Here is a 15118-nt window from a genome sequence, read left to right on the forward strand (position 1 = left end):
CTCGAGTGATCGTGAGACGGTAATATCATACAAGTCTTCAAACCTAGAGATATGATATGTTGCCTATGAGTTGGTTATGCATTGATTGCACGAAAACGCATTGGTAACTCGATGTTATAAAACGTGCCTTTGTGTGTAATTTAACAAGTAGTAGAGCAAACATATGAGTCGAAGTTTATCTGTTCCTTCTAGGATTAGAAGCGATATCTGGGCCCCTCGATGATTTTGTTTTGACCTATGTACCGGTCCCGGTTAGAACTAAATTGATGTGTTCAGTTAAGTTCTATGTCAAACAAATCGGAAATCGGGAAACAAATGATGGACAATAAGCAAGACCATGTTTCATGTATTTTTCCGGCTGATATCTAGAACAAAGGATTATATGATCACTTATCTAGAATGGCACTTCATAGTTCAACTGAGTTTTAAGAGCTATGATTGTTGATTGGTTCCTGAAGTCATACTTGCAACTACAGTTATTAGACTTATCCAAGTGGGAGACTGTTGGATATAGTGTCTAAGTCCATAACTATATTTGGTATGTACTTGACCCGACCTGGCATGGTCCATTTGGGTTACACTTCACCCGAACAATTTATGGATAATCTTTTGAGAATAGTATAAGTTATGATTTATCAATATATTATAAGTGCTAATATATTAATATAAAATCATATTATTTAATTAGTGTTGATCTATAATTAATCTAGAATTAATTTAGAGATCAAAAGCATGACTAATTAAATATGGGCTCTTGTATTTATATAGTGTGGGCTAATGCTTATTTGGAATGGGCTAAGTTTGCATGGAAAGTCCATGGATACTCCATGGAGCTTGAACCCACGGATCTCATGGAAATGAAAAGACATGGGTATTAGGGTTTACATGGATGTAACCCTAATCCACTACACTATATAAAGGAGGCTTTAGTTCTTGAAATCACACTAGTTGATGTGCGTAAACTAAGAGGGCCGATTTCAAGAAGGTTGTGACTATTCTCTCAAGTTTTGAAGTTTGTGGTGATTTGTGACTTCCATTTGAGGCATCCACACTATTGGTGCTAGGCTCTCAAACTCCAAGAAATCAACTACAACTACAAGGTAAGTAATTCTACTAGCTTTATTTGATTCAAGTACCCCATGCCATGCTAGTTAGGATAAGAACCTTGGAAAAAATAATTATTTGCATGTATCTTAGTCAAACATAGATCCAAGGTTTCTAGGGTTGCATGTACACCATAGGAGTGTTAGAATGCTCAAAACCCATCATGACCTCGGATCTCTCTCATTCTTTCTTGGCATTTCTGCCACTCGTACCTCTTTTGGACTTTTCTTGTCTCAATCTTCCTTTTCTCAAGAGATCATTGGTCGTGCTGATATGACTGGATGCAATACCTGTACCAAACCGCTGACAACAAAATCAAGTTGGCGGCTGGTGGTGATCCGATCTCTGATCCCACACTCTATCGTAGTTTTGCTGGAGCCCTACCGTACTTGACTTTCACTTGTCCTGATATTGCGTATGCTGTGCACCAGGTCTTTCTTTTTATGCATGACCCGCGTGTACCACACTTTTGTAAGCGAAATTCTTGGAGCAAGAAAAAGGGACAGCCAACACAAGAGCCCTCGAAGAGACATCAGATTGTTGTTGTTCATGTTGCCACAACACTTTCCACTCCAGCACCTGTCAGTCGATATGCTGGAACCCTTCCGAAGTGTAAAAATTGTAACTTCCATCACATCAGAGTTTGCCGGGAGATGCATTGCAAAAATTGCAATAAGAAGGGGAACACTGCCCGTTTCTTGTAGGGCACCGGCACAACCAATCTCGCAGGTCCCAGGCATCGGAGTAAGCCAGGCTTGTTACGGGTGGGGTGAAATGGGACACTTCAAGAGGGATTGTCCGATAGCAAGGAATGATGGTAGAGATGGAAGGGTATTGATGATTACCGCAGGAGAGTGTAACATCCCAAATTTCAAGACCAAAAATTTCATTTTTATATTTTGTGAATTATAAAGTAACTTACCAAAACATTGCTAAAATCATATCAGTATATAAGACCGTAGTGTCATGCCTCAAAACCCATATCATTTGAATGTAATAAATATCAGAGTACAATCCCAGAAAACTATGCGGAAACCATGTGTGTGTGTGATGCGCTGCTACACCGCCGGCTCCTTCCCCTTCGACGAAGAAGTACCTGAAACCAAACCAAAACTCTAAGCACAAAGCTTAGAGAGTTCCCCCATCATACCACATATCATATAATATCATCGATATCTTTCAACCGATAACTGCCATTGGTATCTTTCAACTGGTAACTATCATCAGTATCTTTCAACCGGTACCGCCACCGGTATCTTTCTACCGGTAACTGCCATCACTATCTTTCAACTGGTAACTACCATCGGTATCTTTCAACCGGTAACTGGGGACTATTTCACCCCTACCACTAGCATACTGTATACATACAGCCAGGCATATCGGGTACTGACCTACCCCTCGGTCCTAACGACCTATGCCAGGGAAAGACTATTCCCTGTCACTACCACTAACACAGGTATCATATCACATAGGCATATCTCATAACCAAATCACATAACCAGACCAAGATAACTCGCCTCGATGTCGTGTAGTGTCTGAACCGTCCTCTGCACAAAGATCGACTCTCCTTGACTCATTAATCCCTATACGGCAATTCTCACGTCATCAACCAGAACATGCAACTCTAACCAGGGTCAATACCATAACCAATCAAAGTCAACCTTGGTCAAAGTCAACATCCAGTTGACCTGACTCGCCGAGTTGGCCCGCCAACTTGCCGAGTCCATACTCCACTAATCCGATACAACCTCGACACCACTCATCGAGTCTAGCGAGAACTTGTCGAGTTTTCCTTCATTCAAACCATCGGGACCATCTCCATCCTACTCGCCGAGTTCTTCCTTCAACTCGGCGAGTTCATCTCCTTCATAAGAATGTGTCCAGTCTATGACCCGCCGAGTTATAGAACAACTTTTCGAATCCATCTTCAAAGGTTGGCAGATTGCCTTGGACTCGACGAGTCTGTTCATACACTCGTCGAGTCCCATGATTCCCAGCTCCCCTTTACAAGTCTAAAAAATTACGGGACTTCCTTCCGGAGCCACTGGTCCAACCACGGAAAGAATTTAGTGGTCATTACACACCGACTCGCGGAGTTCCAAGAACAACTCGTCGAGTCCCTTCTTGACCCTTACTATAAAGTCGATTTAAATGGGTCTTAACACGTCAAAATCATAGATCTGGCCTCCTAATGTCCATTTTAAACGTAAAGTTCCAAACTTGTTGCACATGCATGGGGTTTTTAGCTCAAAAATCCATAAAAGGTGCTCTACAATGTGCATGGGGCTCTCATGGCCATAGAGATGGCATCTTTATGCCATGAGACCTCTCCAATGACTCAGATCTGAAAGTAGAACCCCATGACTCACTTCACAAATCCGGAAATGGCTTAGAAAGCCCTAACTGCACCCAAAATCTAAGCCCTAAAGATGAACAACCAAAAGAAAGACAAAAACATGCGGCATTTGCCTTGGTTGAGCTAAAGTTGGAATAAGATCTCTGGATCTACAAGCCCCAACTCGAATTCCCAAGCTTCTCCCTTCCTTCTAAGCTTCACAACCACCCAAAAGCACCAAAAATGGCCTTATACAACTCAAAGCAGCTAGGGTTTCGATAAGAGGTGTTCTGGGAGCATAAGGGACAATGGAGGCTACAATAAGGCGTTTAAATAGGGTGAAAACCCTCGGATTTAGGATTTTCCTCAAACAGCACCTACTCGCCGAGTCAGTCTCCCGACTCGTCGAGTAGGTCACTTAAAATGCCCTTGGATCACGACCCTACTCGACGAGTTGGGCCTCCAACTCGTCGAGTCCCAGAAAAAAAAAATACAAAAATGGTTAAATTAAATGTGCACCGAGAATTTGGTGTTACAAATCTCCCATACTTATCTTAGACTTCGTCCTCGAAGTTTGCTGCACGGTCCTGAAAAAGCTTAGGGTAATGCTCCCTCATCTCGTCCTCTGGCTCCCAGGTCCATTCTGAGCCCTTGCGGTGCTGCCACTGCACCTTTACCAGCTCCATTTTCTTGTTCCTCAGATTATTTGACTTCCTGTCGAGGATCGCCACTGGCCACTCGATGTAGTTCAGGCTGTCATCAACCTGAATATCCTCCAAATGCACCACCGCCGATTCGTCTACCACGCATTTCCGCAGCCAGGAGACATGAAATGTGCTGTGAATCTGGCTGAGTTCGGCTGGCAGATCCAACCTATATGCTAGCTTGCCTACTCGGGCTACAACCCTGAAGGGTCCAATATACCTGGGGCCCAGCTTTCCCCGCTTCCTGAATCGAATGACGCCCTTCCATTGCGACACCTTCAGTAGCACCATATCCTCAACCTGGAATTCCAAGTCTGACTGACGCTTTTCGGCATAACTTTTCGGCCGACTCTGAGCAGTCTGAAGTCTGCTCCGAACCTGCTGGATCCTCTCCATAGTCTTGAGTACCACTTTGGTACTCCCCATGACTCTCTGCCCCACTTCTACCAAACATATCGGGGTCCTGCACTTCCTCCCATACAACATCTCGAAAGGAGGACAGTCGATACTCGCATGATAGCTATTGTAGTAGGAAAACTCCGCAACGTGAGGTAAGTATCCCAACTACCTCTGAAGTCTAAAACACACGTCCGCATCATATCCTCCAAAGTCTGGATGGTCCGCTCGCTCTGACCATCCGTCTGTGGGTGGAAGGCGGTGCTAAAATGAGGTTGAGTACCTATCTCGTCATGAAACTTCTTCCAAAACCTGGAAGTGAACCGCACATCCCTGTCTGAAATCACCAAAACTGGCACCCCGTGCCGCCCCACTACCTCCCAGATGTAGATTTCGGCCAACTTTTCGGTCGAAATACTCTCCTAAATCGGAATAAAATGGGCGCTCTTGGTCAATAGATCAATGATGACCCAAATCGAATCCACCCCTCGCGCGGTCCTATGGGCGCTCTTGGTCAATAGATCAATGATGCGCCTCTGCCGTCAGTACCTGGTGCACACCTCCATGATACGGGACCCACACCCTACGGCAAAGAGTCAACAATCCCTGACTATCATAGTCGAAGGAGGAAACCTGGCCCATAATTCGCTGGCTCTTCCGATGTTCCTCCTTTATGGCCTCCTTTTGGGCCTCCCGAATCTGCTCCAACAGCGGAGTCACAATTGTCATTCTTTGAAAAATGTCCCTGGTCGGCGCTGCCTTGCAGCTAAGCGCATCAGCCACGACATTGGCCTTCCTCGGGTGGTAGAGGATCTCACAATTATAATCATTTACCACATAAAGCCACCGACGCTGCCTCATATTCAGATTTGGCTGGTCCATGAGATACCCCAGGCTCTTGTGGTCCGTGTAAATGGTACAACAAACCCCATAGAGGTAATGGCGCCAAATCTTGAGGGTGAAAACAATAGCCCCCAGCTCCAAATCATGTGTCGGGTAATTCGCCTCGTGAGGCTTCAGCTGCATCGAAGCGTAAGCTGCAACATGCCCTCTCTGCATCAATATCACGCCCAAACCTGAGATGGACGGATCGTAGTATACCATAAAGTCCTCCATGCCCTATGGAAAGGCTAAGATTGGCGCTTCGCACAATCTTTGTCTTAACGTCTCAAAAGCGGCCTGCTGCTCAGGCCCCCAGCGAAAAACCACGAATATCCTCGTCAATCGGGTCAGGGGCACGACTATCTTGGAAAAGTCCTGAATGAACCTCCGATAGTAGCCTACCAGTCCCAGGAAGCTCTGAATCTCGGATGGAGACCTCAAAACCTCCCACCTCATCACGGCCTCCACCTTGGCCGGGTCAATCGTAATCTCGTTCTGGTTGACAAGTTTCCTAAGAAATTTCACCTCGCGCAACTAGAACTCACACTTGGAGAAATTAGCATACAAGTTCTCCCTCCTCAATGTACCCAGAACCTCCCGCAAGTGCTCCTCATGCTGCTCTCGCGTCTTGGAATGAACCAAGATGTCATCGATGAAAACTATCAACGACCGATCCATCATTGGTCTGCACATGCGGTTCATGAGATCCATGAGCACGGCAGGAGCATTGGTGAGACCGAAAGGCATCACCATGAACTCATAGTGGCCATAGCGCGTCCGGAATGTAGTCTTCTGCACATCCTCCTCTCTGACCCTCATCTGAGGATATCCTAAATGCATATCAATCTTGGAGAACCAAGATGCTCCCTATAGCTGGCCAAAGAGGTCATCAATCCTCGGGAGTGGGTAACGGTTCTTCACCGTTACCTTATTCAACTCCTTATAGCGTATACACATCCGATGCGACCCGTCCTTCTTCTTCACAAACAGAATCGGGGATCCCCAGGGTGAACTGATCGGTCTAATAAATCTCTTGTCTAACAGCTCCTGCAGATGTGTAGACAACTCCTGCATCTCAGGAGGAGCCAACCGATATGGTGACTTGGCTATCAAAGCCGCACCAGGGACTAGGTCGATCCTGAACTCTGCTTGCCTCTCCGGAGGTATCCTAGGGAACTCCTCAGGGAATTCATCCGAAAACTCTCGTACCACGAGCACATCGCCCACCGTCGCCTTACCTGCTTCCCGGGTATCCATAACATAGGCGAAAAATCCTGCGCAACCCTGCTGAAGGTAGCACCTAGCTCTCGCTGCTGAACATAAAGCTGGTCCTCGCTGTGGCCTCTCGCCCTAAATCACCAGGTCTCCCCCCACTTGGGGTCCTGATCCGCTCCAACTGTTGCGCGCAGTCGATCACTGCCACATTGGGGCTTAGCCAATCCATAACAATAATAAGCTTGTTCCCCTGCAAAGGTATGGGAACCAAGTCTACCAGGTAACGCTCCTCAAACAGCCTCAAAACACAATCCCGGTAGACCTCTGATGCTCGCAGAGAGACAAACGATTGGAATAAAAAAAATTGCGCGCAGTCGATCACTGCCACATCGGGCTACGAAATCTGTGTCACAACTGAAAATTTTGAGCCATGTAATCTATACATTCAAGTTAGTGTGAATAAAAAAAAATTTCAATCAAATACATCATACAAGTACTACTAGTAGTCATCAAACAATTGGAAAACCCTAGAAGTTCTTGTTAAGTCTATTTTGGACTAGAACTTCCTTATTGGATCCAAATGGACCAATAAGCTTCCAATTAGACTATCATGGGCTTAGAACCCTAATTGGGCTCTATTTGGACCCACACTAATTTATTTCAATATTATGGGCCATATTGGGCCTAGAATGAAAAAAAAAAAAATTTGAAAGCTTTGATCCATAATTGACCTAATTTGACCCTAACAAGTTATAAAAATCACCTTTATATCTATTTGGACCAAAAATCACTCAACTTAACCATGAGAATTGGGCTTAAGCATTTAAGCCCCAAATTTTTCTTTTCCCTTCCAAAATCTCGGCCCAAGGCCCAAATCCAAGAAAGAGTTGACTATTTGCTTGCCACCTCACTATTACCCATAGGACTTCCATGCATTATTTCCCATTCGTCCATGCAAATCACTTCAAGATCACATCTCTTCTTCTCTCCTCTCTCATTCTCGGCCGAGAGCAACACCACACACACACAAAACACTCACAAACTCTCTCTAAAATTCACTCAAGACTTCTTCCTCTTCTCCATCCAAAATCTCGAAAATTAGGAAGCATTCAAGGAAGTTCTTCCACAAAATCATCATCTAAGGTAAGGTTTTGCTTGGATCTATGACTTGTATACCTTATTTATCAAAAATCTCTTCCTAATCCATGCAAAAATCATGATCTTGCACTCTAGAAACCCCATAAACTCGAAAAGTTCATCAAGGAGTGCAAAGGCCAAAAATCACTTCATTTCTTCCAATCTTTCTTCAAAAACCGAATCAACACCCAAGGTGAGCTTCATACCCCCAATTTTCTGTTTTTATGAGTTTTGTGGGGGGGGGGGGGGAATACAAGTGAAAGTGTAGATCTATATGTGTTTATATGCCTTGTATGATTTCCATGCTTATATGTATGCTTTTATGGGTTTTAATGTTGGATCTAGCCATAAAACTCCTCAAAACCGAGATATAACTTAAGTTTTATGATTTTAGCATGAAATGTAATTCTACATACAAAGTGTTTCAAGAAAGATAGCTAAATGATTTAGTAACAATTTTCTTTAAGCTAAAAACCCAAATTTTGGGCCAAAAATGTGAAAAATACAAAATTAAGGGCCCAAATTGACATTTCACAGATTCTGATGGATGAAGTGTGCCAAAACAGTTTCCACAAAACTATTTCTGGAATTATACTCAATTAGAGGGTTAAAAACATAAATTTCAAGCTTAATGGGCTAAAAATGAAAATTTCGGCCCAATGAGGCCCATTATGCGAATTTTTCTGTTTTGGAGGGCCAAAACTGTAATTTTCTGTAAAACAGTGGACTATAAGTGTTCCAAATCCTTTTCAAAGGTTTAAAATGCTTTTTAAATTTAAAAAGGACCAAAGTTGCAAAAATTTTCCAATTTGGGCCAAAATTGCCAAAGTTGCGAAAAGAAGGGATTAAAACCGAGAAAACTGCATTTTCAGGGTCTTAAGCTGTTTTCTATGAAAAATATGCTGGAAAATGTGTATTTCAATAATTTTTGGTGTTAAAATGTCAAGAAAATTGATTTAAGGACCAAACCGGAAAATGTTTTAAATAAAGGGTTGAAAAGGTAAATTTTACAAACGAGGAGGGGCTGAAAACAGAAAATTTCCAAGACTAATTCAATACATGCAGTATGATCAAATAATGGTACTACTACTATCGACAAAATACAATACACTACAATACCAAAAGTCGTTGTTAAACGAATTGGTTTGGTCTCGAACCAATAAAAATCCGAAACCACTAACACAACGATACTATGATACTACAATACTATGATTCATACAAATAACGATTCGGAATACATTATACATGTGCACAGACGTCTACGCACTATCTTTGGGCCCCACAAGTGTAAAATCGTGTTCGTTGAGCCTAGCTAGCCTGACGACCTGATCTTAAGGCCCAAAGACTTCATCTTACGAAGTGTTGGGTTTTACCAACCCGACACGACGTAACCGGACTTTCAATGGCTGTAGACTACTGGTCCCCAAGGGTCCTTTAGTGTCGCTAGTAGAGTCTGCCTTTTTGCGAGGCGGGTCTGGGACCCCTCGTACCCTTTTTATCCCCAACCGGCTAATGGAGTCGTCGAGGCCTTCGTGTCCTCCTTCTCTTCGGATGTGGGACAACAGGACGGTTGGATAACGTGACTAGTACGGACGACGCCTTCGGGATCGTTAGTATTGCTATAGACTAGTCGTTTGTGTAACGCGTGTTTGTGGCGGATAGTCATGCTCAAAAATAATCCAATGTCGTCTGGAATGATAACTTCATGCGTTGCAATGGTTTCAAGTAATTTCATGGAATTCAAAGAATTAGGAAAACATCGGGTTTTCCTAGGGTTTTCAATACATACAAATTCAGAATACATACGATTTCAATAAACAATATTTTACAAGTATAGAAAACAAACAAGCATACTTATGGATCTTCACACCTTTTTGACTATACTATTTTCAGAAAATATCGGATTTTCTGGTGGTTTTCAAACGATACGAAGCATTGTTTTCAAATACAACTTATGAACTCACCAACATTTCATATGTTGACGTTTTTTCAAAATACTTGTATTCTCAGGGAACCGGTGAATCAAAGGAAATCTTATTCAGTGATGGCTTGCAGTTTAGTTTTGTATGAATTGAACAAATTAATTTTTGGGAATGTAATGTTTAAACAATGTATGACATGTAAACACTACTGGTTGTAAAATATTAATGCACGGTGACGAATGTTGTTATGTTTCATATATATTCAATGTTATGGTATTCAATTGAGTCACGACAGCCCCCGGACGTTTCCGCCGTCTGGTTCGGGGGTGTGACAGGTTGGTATCAGAGCTTTGTTTATAGTGAACTAGCATGTCGAGCCATACATTGATATGCAACTATAAACCAAAAAGAGGGACTAACATAACTCTGAACAAAACAAGTAAATAAAACACGCTTGCTTGCATTAGGAATAAGAACCTAACGCCGAATCAAACACAATAACACTAGTATCTCGGTTAATTCGGGACTGTTCTTAGTGATGCCAAGGAGTGAATGTAGCCTGATCAACTACATTCCCTCCAAAGTAAAACTAACACACGTCTTGATGAGATCGGGATAGCTAGGTAACCTAAAACTATACCCTTATCATCAACAAGAGAACGTTTGCTTGGTCTGTACAATAGTCATAGAACCTAGGAATAATGTTAGCATATTCCCGTACTTGCGCAGACAGCATGGCTGGTTTTCATCACCCTGGAGACCCCTACTTCCCTAATCCGGGAAACAACGGGTGGCTAGAGGAGGAGGAGCCTGAGGAAGAACAGCAGGGTATCCAGCTTCATCCGGCTCTAGTAGCTCAAGAGATAATTGGGGAGGAACCGGAGGAGAATCCGGGGGAAGCACACGGTGTCGAACCCGACGAATATGTAGACACTGACTACGAGTTTGGAGAAATCGACGACGACGACGAGGAAGGTCAGGTCGGGGATCAGGACCCCGTCCCACCATGTGAGATCGAGACACAGCCAGATCACCCCGCTCCGCCAGTGAATTCCCCAAGAGAGAACCGTTCTCTCGAAGCAGAGATCGCCGCGCTGCGACAACAGCTGTACGCTATGGAAGCTCGGGCAGTGAGAGCAGAGCACGAGAGGGACGAAGTTATAGGAGACATGGCAGAGATGGCGCAGCTACTAGCGCAACATTTCGGCATATGACCTCGGCACCACCTCCTGACGCAGCTCATCGCAATTAGGGACAGGCTTATCATAGTAGGTCATTAGGAACTATATTATGTACTTCGGCTCTATGTTTAAGTGACTACACTACTCATGGAGCCGTTATGCTGTCAGATTAGTGTTACTTATGTAAGCTCTTACGAGCAAATTTTCTTGTACTAAACTCGGATAATATTAAGTAAACTTTTATGTGTTTTGCTATGATATTACAAGATGTTATGCGATGAGAAGTAATGATTATATGCTCGATGGTAGTAATGTTTAGGTTCGTATCATACATATAGTTAGTAGGATCACGACCTCACAGAGACCACCTACACTCAACATCTTTCCGTTTCATGACAGAAAGATGCCTCGCCCAGCTACTCGTGGAAATCCCGAACCAACCCCCCCCCCCCCCCCCCCCCCCCCGAAGTTGACTCCACTGCTTTCCAGGCAGCCGTGTCCGCTGCAGTCACCGCAGCTATGGCACAACTTCACCGAGGGAACAACGGAGGAGGCAATGGTCAAGGCTCCGGAAGTTCGAACAACGGGACGAACCAAGGACTCACTAAAACGTGCACCTACAAGGATTTTGCGAACGCTAAACCCCGAACTTTCAGCGGCACGGGAGGGGTGATTTCCTTGAAGAGATGGATCGAGAAGGTAGAGTCGATGTTTGAAATATGCGAATGCCCCGAGCAGATGAAGGTGAAGTTCGCGGCCTGCACTTTCGTGGACCAAGCCCTCACTTGGTGGAATGGACATGTGGAAGCTATGACACTTCCTGTCGCCAACTCTATCCCATGGGCAAAAATGAAAGAAATGTTAATGGCTGAGTACTGTCCCCGAGGCGAAATTCAAAGGATGGAGCAGGAACTATGGAATCTCACGGTGCAGAATGCTAACATCGACGCATACATCTCGAGATTCAGCGAATTATCCCTATTGTGCCCGGGTATGATCACGTCAGAAGGGAAGAAGGTTGAACGATTCATTTGGGGACTGACATCCCCCATTCATTCAAGGGAATGTAATAGCTGCGAACCCTGAAACTTTTGACAGTGCGAAGAGATTGGCAAAGAGGCTGTACGATCATAACAACAAAAGAGGCGAGAAACCAATGGAGACCGAGAAGAAGAAGGAGAGTGATGGTAAGAAAGGATGGAACAACAAGAGGAAGGGGCGTCAGGGCCCCGAGACCTCTAAAAGGCAGCAAACAGTGGCAGTTAACGCTGTCACCACAACGGTTCCAGTCACACCACATGCTCCAGCCTCAGCTGCTTCAAATGCTTTAAGACCCTACTCCGGTAATCTTCCTAGTTGCAATAAGTGCGGCCTCCACCATCACGGCGAATGCAGGGAACTCCATTGCACCAGTTGCAACCAAAGGGGACACACTGCAAGGTTCTGCAGAACGTACCCTCCTAGGAACCAGAGTCAGGGGAACAACCAGAACAACAACAACAACAACTACAACTACCGCAATAACAACAACACCAATGCCGGCGGCAATAATGCAGGGCCTAGCCACACCTGCTACGGGTGTGGAAGGACGGGACATTTTCGCCGAGATTGCCCTAACAACAACTCAGGAAACAGAGGAGCAGGAAGAATGCTGACTATGGGTCAGAGTGATGCAGTCCAGGATCCCGCAGTTGTGACTGGTACGTTCCTCCTAAACCACACTTATGCATGCATCTTATTTGATACCGGAGCGGAACGAAGTTTCGTGAGCGAGAAGTTTAAACATTTATTAAAGCAACAACCTCAGAGGCTAAATGAAACATATACGGTAGAAATGGCCAATGGGAAAACCGAATCCACTGAGGAGATTTACACTGGTTGTACCCTAACCCTTAACCAGCACGTCTTTCGAATAGACCTAATGCCAGTATCAATTAGGAGTTTCGATGTAATTATCGGCATGGATTGGCTAAGCCCCCACCATGCTGAGATTTTGTGCCGCAAGAAGGCCGTTCGCCTTCGTCTTCCGAACCACGAAACCCTAGTGATTTACGGAGACAAACCCAGTACGAATCTCCGCCTCATCTCGTGCATCAAAGCACAAAAACACCTGCGAAAGAACAATTTGGCGTTCCTGGCTCACATAGTGGACAGGACCAAAGAAGAAACTAACATCCAAGACATTCCGGTAGCGTGTGAATTCCCGGACGTGTTTCCTGAAGATCTTCCGGGAGTACCCCCAGAGAGACAGGTTGAGTTCCGAATCGACCTCGTTCCAGGAGCGACCCCTCTCGCTAAATCACCATATCGGTTGGCTCCTGCCGAAATGCAGGAACTGTCCAGCCAACTCAGTGAGCTTCTGGACAAGGGATTTATCCGACCTAGCTACTCGCCGTGGGGAGCCCCAGTGCTCTTTGTCAAAAAGAAGGACGGATCTTTCAGAATGTGCATCGATTACAGAGAGTTGAATAAACTCACTGTTAAAAACCGCTACCCACTCCCCCGAATCGATGATCTATTCGACCAGCTCCAAGGAGCTAGTTACTTCTCCAAAATAGACCTACGGTCCGGATACCACCAGCTCAAGGTCCGAGAAGAGGATATTCCCAAAACCGCTTTCCGAACCCGCTATGGACATTATGAATTCGTCGTAATGCCTTTCGGTCTAACAAATGCACCTGCCGCATTTATGGACCTAATGAATCGAATCTGTCGACCGTTCCTTGATAACTTCGTCATTGTGTTTATCGATGACATTCTCGTCTATTCACGAAGCAAGGAGGAGCACGGCCAGCATCTACGACAAATTCTAGACACTCTGCGATCGAAAAAGCTTTACGCCAAACTCTCCAAGTGTGAGTTCTGGCTTCAGAGTGTGAATTTCCTAGGCCACGTGGTTAGCCAAGACGGAATTCATGTGGACCCCTCTAAGGTCAAAGCTATAGAAGGATGGGCAACTCCGACTACACCCACAGAAATTCGTCAGTTTTTAGGCCTAGCAGGCTACTATAGGAGATTCATCCAAAACTTCTCTAAAATCGCCAAGCCACTTACCTTGCTTACGCAAAAGGGCGTGCCGTTCAAGTGGACCGACCGACAAGAGATTGCGTTTCGAACCTTGAAGCAAGCTCTCTGTAGCGCTCCTGTGCTATCTCTACCTGAAGGAACAGAAGACTTTGTAGTCTACTGTGACGCGTCGAATCAGGGCCTAGGCTGCATTCTCATGCAACGTGGAAGAGTGATAGCATATGCGTCCCGCCAACTAAAGACGCATGAGGTAAATTATACGACCCATGACCTAGAACTGGGAGCCGTGGTCTTTGCTCTAAAAATTTGGAGACACTACCTGTACGGTACAAAGTGCACCATCTTCACAGACCACAAGAGCCTCCAGCACATCTTGAATCAAAAGGAGCTGAACATGAGACAGCGACGATGGGTGGAATTACTAAATGACTATGAATGCGAGATCAAGTACCATCCAGGCAAGGCCAACGTGGTAGCTGACGCATTAAGTCGGAAGGAGTACACAAATTGCCGTACGAAAACGCACTCGATAACCATTCAATCTCATCTGGCCACTCAAATCGCATCAGTCCAGTCAGAGGCTATGAAAGCGGAAAATAGAACTAGCGAGGCATTACGCGGAATGGAGAAGAATCTAGAAGTCAAGGAGAATGGGGTATACTACTTCATGAACCGTATTTGGGTCCCAAAAATCGGAGGATTTAGAGAGACCGTTATGAAGGAAGCCCACAAGACACGATACTCCATTCACCCTGGTTCGGACAAGATGTATTTGGACATTAAACAGCACTATTGGTGGCCTAACATGAAGGCGGAAATCGCAACTTATGTTAGTAAGTGCCTTACGTGCACCAGGGTAAAGGTGGAATACCAGAAACCTTCAGGATTGTTACAGCAGCCGGCAATCCCTGAGTGGAAATGGGAGGGGATATCTATGGACTTCGTGACCAAGCTGCCCAAGACGTCGGACGGACTGGACACCATATGGGTAATAATCGACCGACTGACGAAATCTGCCCATTTCCTACCAATCAAAGAGTCCTACAAGATGGAGAGACTGACGCGGTTGTACCTACGAGAGATCGTAAGACTCCATGGAGTGCCAAAATCTATCATCTCGGATAGGGACAGTAGGTTCACGTCGCGGTTTTGGCAATCACTCTACAAGGCAATGGGAACTCATCTTGATATGAGCACTGCGTATCACCCACAAAC

The sequence above is a fragment of the Lactuca sativa genome, chromosome 5, assembly GCF_002870075.4.
Source record: "Lactuca sativa cultivar Salinas chromosome 5, Lsat_Salinas_v11, whole genome shotgun sequence".
NCBI lineage: Eukaryota > Viridiplantae > Streptophyta > Magnoliopsida > Asterales > Asteraceae > Lactuca > Lactuca sativa.